Source organism: Tubulanus polymorphus, chromosome 7 (assembly GCF_964204645.1).
Source record: "Tubulanus polymorphus chromosome 7, tnTubPoly1.2, whole genome shotgun sequence".
Taxonomy (NCBI): Eukaryota; Metazoa; Nemertea; class Palaeonemertea; order Tubulaniformes; family Tubulanidae; genus Tubulanus; species Tubulanus polymorphus.
Window position 1 is genome coordinate 10,941,921 of NC_134031.1, and position 7,418 is coordinate 10,949,338.

A 7,418-nucleotide genomic window follows, 5' to 3' on the forward strand; every position below is an offset into this window, starting at 1 on the left:
TCCTATTTCTGAAGTAAATTTAAGATTTGAGTGTAGCGCATTTAGTTTCTCCAGGAAAGATGCATGTATTGAATCACGTCTGAATACACAGAAAATATCATCAACATAACGTAGGTATATCGATGGCGCGAAACTTTTCCCTGAACAATCATCTAGCAGCTTAGATTCAAAATAAGCCAGACAGAAATTAGCCATAGTGGGCCCTAGAGGGCTGCCCATTGTAACTCCATCTACCTGTCGAAAAAAATCTATCGCGATACATAAAGATTCCACTTGTTGCTATTTTCATAAGTTGTTTAAAGGTAGCCTTATCAAAATCTGGTTTAGTAGTCGATCCATAGATATGGTCTGCTATAATATCGATAGTTTGTCCCAATGGTACATTAGTAAAAAGTGACACGACATCAAAGCTGATCAGTATATCAGTAGGTTTGAAATAGAATTGTTTCAATCGCTCCAAAAAACTGGAGGTACTGTCTAGCATGTAATTAGAAGGAATATGTGGTTTGATAATATTGTCAAGGTATTTAGCCAAATTATACTCTGCTGTGTTTAACATTGAAACTACAGGTCTGAAAGGAACTGAACGTATTTTGATATGTTTATAATCCATTTGTACTTTGTAAACTAGGCCACTTCACGCCTGCATGATATTCTCTGTAATTAGTAACAGTGTACTATACATAGTTTGTATATTTTCATGTCATTTCTTGAAAAGGACTCGAAGAGATGAGTCGAAATCGATCGAAACGTTTGAAAATGTAAATAAACTCATTATCATCATGAAGATTGTGATGGTCCCATTTTAACTAACTCAACTGCTTGAATGTCTTGTTTCTTATTCGTAAATGTTCACTTATTCATTGATTGTTTCTGTAGAATTTTATATGTGATATATAAACGTGGAAACCAGGGCCCATTGCACTAAGAAAGACACTTGACATTTTTTTGGGACAGATCTTTCTATATGTTTATGTCCTCGAGGCATCTGAAGTAAAGAAAATTCTCTTTGAAAACTGGATGTGACATAATGAAATAAGTTGCGGAATGTTTAAATTCGACAAAATGAATGTATTTTGCATTCCTAAGGCCCTATATATTTACTGCAGTTAAGCCTGTATGTCTTTTTTATCGCAATTTACTGTGGTTTATTCCTGTTTGTCCTGTATGTCTTTGTGATCGCGATCGCAATTCATTGGTTGCATTGTTTATTGTTAGTCCTGTATGTCTATCGCAATTAAGTTAGTCCTGTATGTCCTGTATGTCTTAGTTAATCGCAATTCATTGGTTGCTTTGTCTACTGTTAGTCTTGTATGTCCTGTATGTCTATCGCAATTAACTATCGCAATTAAGTTAGTCCTGTATGTCCTGTATGTCTTAGTTAATCGCAATTCATTGGTTGCATTGTCTACTGTTAGTCCTGAATGTCTATCGCAATTAAGTTAGTCCTGTTTGTCCTGTATGCCTTAGTTAATCGCAATTCATTGGTTGTTGAAATGTCTACTGTAACTTCCGAGTCGAGATCTAGAATCATTATAGTTAGTGATTTTCTAGGTTTATATCGTTTGTGAGCTAGGAATGATTAAATTTTAACAAAAGAGAGTCGCTTGATGAAACTAAGACTAGGAATCAACTATTCTCAGATTTCAAAAGTTATCTTGATCGCCATCGTACGCCACTTAGCACAACATTTTTCCTCGGTTTATTCCGAGTGAAATAGGAATAAATTCCACTATTGCTATTTTCGGTATGATTCCAAGTCTGTGAGCTATTCGACTAGGGAAAGTTGGACTTAAATGCCGATACTAGGAAATTATCTGACCACTGATTTTTGTCCCCGAAATGTTTGTATGATCGTCGAATTTATTCATCACATCGGCATACCAAGGACTGCAGTTGTCACCTTGTTGTGTTTAAATATGCAGTTGAGGTTCGGTCCACTTTTTCCGTCTGGATTATTTAGACGAACGGCTTTATGATAACCCAATGAACGAAGTACATGGTACAGGCTTACTAACGAGGATATCATCCACCCGCTAAGCAGTCTATTACTACGTGATACTAAACTATAAATACGTACTACTAATACCGGTACCATTCTATTCTCACAAGATTGATTTTTCAAAATCCCAATCACATCATAACTGGGAGATATAAATTGTATTAATTCCAACGAACGAATTGGCGGTTGCGGGGCCGCCCAGCGTGGCAAAAATTCAAAAAACAATCGGATCCACCCGCTCGTAATAAATGATTAGGCTTCCGTTTATATAATTACTTAATCTTCTACTTCATATGAACTATTTTTCTTCTTTTCCTGGAGAGAACGATGATTTGTGCCACCTCTCATCGTGCCACCTCTGAAATCTTCAATTTATAATAGTTTGAATACGGGGTGATTGCCACTTGGGTCAAGTTCAAGTTCAAGTTCAAGTTCAAATTTATCGTTAGACTGGTTGCCTGTCCCATTCAATATGGGACAGGGTCTGACTATTTCAGATGGCTGGTAGTCATAGTGCATACGGTGCAGATGATGTTAGGTGACATTGAGTACAATATGGTGAATATTACAAGTCATTGATATACAAATATGGTGATTGTCAAACATTTCTCTACAACGATCGGGTTACTAAGATATAAGAAATTATTATGTGTAAAAAGTTAAAAAGCAAACCAAAATGGCCAAATTAGCTCACCTGTTGCCGAAGTGTGCAGAAAATAGATGTTATCAAATTACCGCCCTCCAATTATTATATACTAATATATATATATACCGGTATATATATGCCAATGAGTCCACACATTTACAATGGACAAAAATTGTCCACAACTTTAAATGTTCCTATATTCAAATAATTAGCATATTTTTTATGTGAACTAATCGACACCACATTTGTGCTGTGTAATGATCCCAATAACCTTTATCAAAAATACATCATATATATGTTATATGGAGTATTAGACAAAAACATTAAGTCAAAAAGCAATAAGTGAAAGAGAAAAAAAGCATGTTGCACACCCACCAAAATATGTTTTGGTATTAAGTATGCAGTCGGAAAGTCCAGACGGACTTTCAGACTGTATTAACATAAAATACTACTACATTAAAAGCAGTTCAGTGATAGAAGAGTTTCGAAAGTAAATACTACAGTAGACTCCGCCTATGTCGGATCCATATCAGTCTCGGATTCATTTAGCTCGGATTGAATTTCTGGTCTCTTTGCTTCATATTTCATTCAAAATAGCCTTGCTTATGTCGGAATATGTGATTTCGCTGAAATGAATTGATGTGGTTTGCCCCAATAATATCTGTAATTCCGGTGACGCGCGCCTGCATGTATTAGTCTATAGGCATACGATCATATCGAAAAACAGTACATACAGGAAGACTTATTCATACTCGTGTATATATGCTGTTTGCGAGGCCATATGTCAACACAACACTCATCAGCGTATACGTTATTATACTGTACTATAGGTCTAGATAGATAGAACAGAAAACAAGACTAGGGAAGAGAGACATTAAAATTACGGTAAAAGATAAACATACCACCACTATATTCAGATAACTTGTCCTTCCACCAGACGCACCACGTAGTTCTTGACTTCAATTCGTGTTCATTGATGAGTGCTGACACTTCCATAAAATCATGACAATCATGTAAAGAATAAGACGGATCGGAAGAAGATGAAGTTGAATCGTCCGCCATTTTAGGTACGTAGGTGAAGTCTAAATGTATAATTCGTTGACCGAAATGAAGGTGACTCCCAGCCATCTGAAATAGTCAGACCCTATGGGACAGGTTTTGCCCGTCCGCCATCTTCCGCGGATTTTACGGATCCAATCAGATTTCAGTATTTCATCACGTGAACAATGTAACATGGCCGCCTACACTGTGTCTCGATTTACGTTCCATGGACCTCTTTAAAGTCATTTTTATACCAATGAAGAAAGAAATTCCATTAAAACTGCCAGGTAACGCTTTTGCAGGCACTTGTTTAGCGTGTGGTACCGAAAATATCGGTATTCAATTCAGGATGGCTGTGTGACAGCGCCGTCAGAACCTACAGGTCGTCAATCAGCAATTTGGACTGTGTGACACTGTGTGTGTGGAGGAAACAATAATACATACAATACTACTATACCACTACTGACATACTCAACCTTGCAGCAGAGGCTACTTGTTTGTCCACTCGAGGCGATTGATTGATTACCGATTGTTCTTAATGTGACATTGGATATCAGCAGTTGATCCAGTGAAAATAATGATATCAACAAGGTTACTTCACCTACTTACTTACTTCTTCATAAAAATGTGAACATTGAATATGAGTGCTATTCCACAAACACTATGTTGATTATCTATTGTAGATTATTGTGAGCGTTTTAGTGATGATTTTGTGAGTCACAACTCGTAGGATGTTTTAAGAAATTGAAATAATGCATATCAAATTAGCTCAACATGAAAAGAATAGATTGCAATGCATCAAGGTAAGTTTGAAAAATGGATTCTGAACCATTAATTGTAAAGTCAATCCAGGTTTAATTGTAAGTAAGATATGTATTTTAATTTCAGAATGATAACATCATGCAGTAATCAAAGAGAATAAAGAATCAGCACTAGCTGTCATGAAATGAGATTCCAAATAACAGGCGGTGAAACTCTTGATTCTTGATTCTGATAAACTCATCATCATCAGTTACATCAGCAAGCGCCGCTGCGCCAAGATGTTGTGTACTGTATTTCTCCACTGCTCACGATCTGATAAACTGATGAGGTTTAAAGAGCTGGATTCTGTGAATAACTGCACTAGCGAGCCTTCAATTTGAATTGTGATTGGATTATCTGTCTGGTCGAGACATGGTCTTTATGATTCTAAAGACACTATCATTCAAATCGGGGATAGCAGAATCGTCCCAATTTGTCGATGAAAAAAAAACTACTGTTTTATGTCATGCAGGGCTGCCAACCAGTACGATATCGTCGTATTTTCGTACGATTGGTGCGTTGAACGTACGACGATACGCTGAACAACAAATCAATACGACCGGGAGCTAGTAACTGTACGATGATACGCTGTACGGCAAACTAATTCGACCCGGTCGTTTAATGCATACGATAATACAATGAATTGTCTTTTAGTACGATAATATATCAAGATATGTTGTTAAAGTAAATAAATATTACGTATTTTCTATCGTTTCTTAGACATTTGATTTCACGCCGCAGTATTGCGACGGTTGTGTTCGCTACTTAGGACGTCTGTCGATTGACGGTATCAAAGATGGCGGCTTCCTGTTCGCGGCGTGTGCCGGCTCGTTCTTTGAAATTTTAACAATAAAAGTGAACAATATGTCCGATTCAAATGACGGAGAGGAGCGTGCTGATCATGCGGCGGCAGCTGATGCTGGTAACGAAGGATCTTCGGCAAAAAAACGAAACGTAGTGGAACCGGACCGGAGATACGTAAACAAACGTTCTTAAATGTCTATACGTAGAAATTCCCTTGCAATGCATCACAAGGTCAAAATCGTCTCGGTATTTTGCTTATTGTAACATTTGCGGGATTGATGTATCAGTATCCCATGGTGGGAGTAGTGACCTTGTAAAGCACTTTGGTACTACTGGCCACAAAGATAAAGCTAAGTTTAGGAAAATTTCCCACTTCTTGCGTCCTAGCCAGAAAGAAGATGATGATTTGTCAGTGATTCGTACAGAAGTATTGTTCACATACTTCTTAGTTGAACATAATATTGCTCTCATGGCTAAAATGTTGTCGTGAATTACAGAAATAAAGATTTCAATATTGATTTTCCGGTTTATGTTTTCTTGATTTTTGGAAACCAAAAATAGGATGTGATCTGAAAAAATAGGATGAAACATGGATATGAGTAGGATGAGAGAAAACTATGAGTTGGCAGCTCTGGTCATGGAATACGTAGTGTCATTGCTTATTCTCTTGTCAATTCCTTATTCTCTTGTCAGGGGCTGAACAAGATATTGTACCAGAAGTGAACAATAAATATTGAATTCAGTGAAAAAGAATTGGTCGTGATGAATTTTATAATCTATTTCTAGCAAAGTCAACATTGACATTGTGTGGTCCATGAGGAGAGAGGATATTGCGAATTTCCAGTGTGATCTGAGTGACTTGTCTTGACCAAGTCTCTTAATTTGACTGTGCCAACTTGCTGTCTGTATCAGGAAATCAGTAGGCTGAGGTGGATCCAAATATCTGATCTCACAAAGCGCTAAGGAGTTCAACAATTGTAAACTTTATTCAGATACTAAATATAGTCAACAGTATTAAAACATCAATTCACTAAATACATACATCTCAGAAAGGATGTCCCCTGTTCCTTCAATGTTCCGTATTCAGTGACGGTCGCGGCAGAGCTCACCTCGCATTAGATTTCGATAGTTAATTTGTATTCCGAGTACCAGGTAAATTATCAGTGGATTTATCTGATACTAACAGCAATTAATGTCTTTCCGTCCATTGTAAAGGGCAATTTTGATATCGCTCGAAGCTAAGCAAATTCGAAGAGACGCCATCTTAACCAGGAAGTAACTTGCTACTTTACATGTTTGACCTTATTTGACATGCATCAAAAATGTAAAATGGAGGATATGCACAACCGGTCTCTAATTGAAGATAGACTGGTTGCCTGTCCCATTCAATATGAATCTAATTGAAGATAGAACCCAGTAACCAGTCTATTGGGTCGTGACATCTCTAACTGAAGGTAGAGACCGGCAACCAGTCTACTATCGGATAAGCCGAGGACCTCATCCTCGCTTGCCAGGGGTCCAGTATCACTCCCAAACTCGCTTCCACCAGCCCCCTGGCCTCACGAAGCGTGATTTCATTACTGGCGCTGTTGCGCATGACGTCATATATCGATTTGCGTCATACTTCCTTTTTCGCTAAAACGTTCGCTGATTGGTCCATTTAACGGGAAAACCAACAGAAGTCTACTGTCGGTTTGTTACAAGCGCTGAGATTGGTACGACCGAATTCTGGTCGGCTAGTAACGACTCCAACGACTCGTGAGGTCAAGGGGTTCGGGGAACAGCTTTAGCGTAGTGGGTTCGAATCCCTTGGCGGGTGAAGATGCGAGGACCTGTGCATCTGAGTTAAACTACAGCGTCCCGTGAGAGTATGAGTCAGTCTATACACAAAAAAATTGAAATTTCGATAGCTGTGGTTCTGTCTTCTCTTGATCCGATCTTCATTATCACATTTAATGTTTCGAATTGATGATATCATTGATCTGAAATAAATAAATTACGAATAAATTTCGATTATTAACATGTTCTTAACATTATTCTGAGTGTATATAGTAAATAATCGAGTGCGGTTACTTTCGACATTTCGGCTATGAAATGCAAAGTTTTCATTTTCACAGGCCCCAG

General features: G+C 37.8%; 1 long non-coding RNA gene across 1 annotated transcript; it reads left to right on the forward strand.

Annotated features, from left to right (window-relative positions):
* The first annotated feature begins 3,906 nt into the window (after positions 1–3,906).
* Positions 3,907–4,954, forward strand: LOC141909302 (uncharacterized). The gene is made up of 3 exons (XR_012619685.1): positions 3,907–3,976; positions 4,373–4,492; positions 4,578–4,954. It is a non-coding gene; the product is annotated as an uncharacterized LOC141909302 (long non-coding RNA).
* Positions 4,955–7,418: the final 2,464 nt, after the last annotated feature.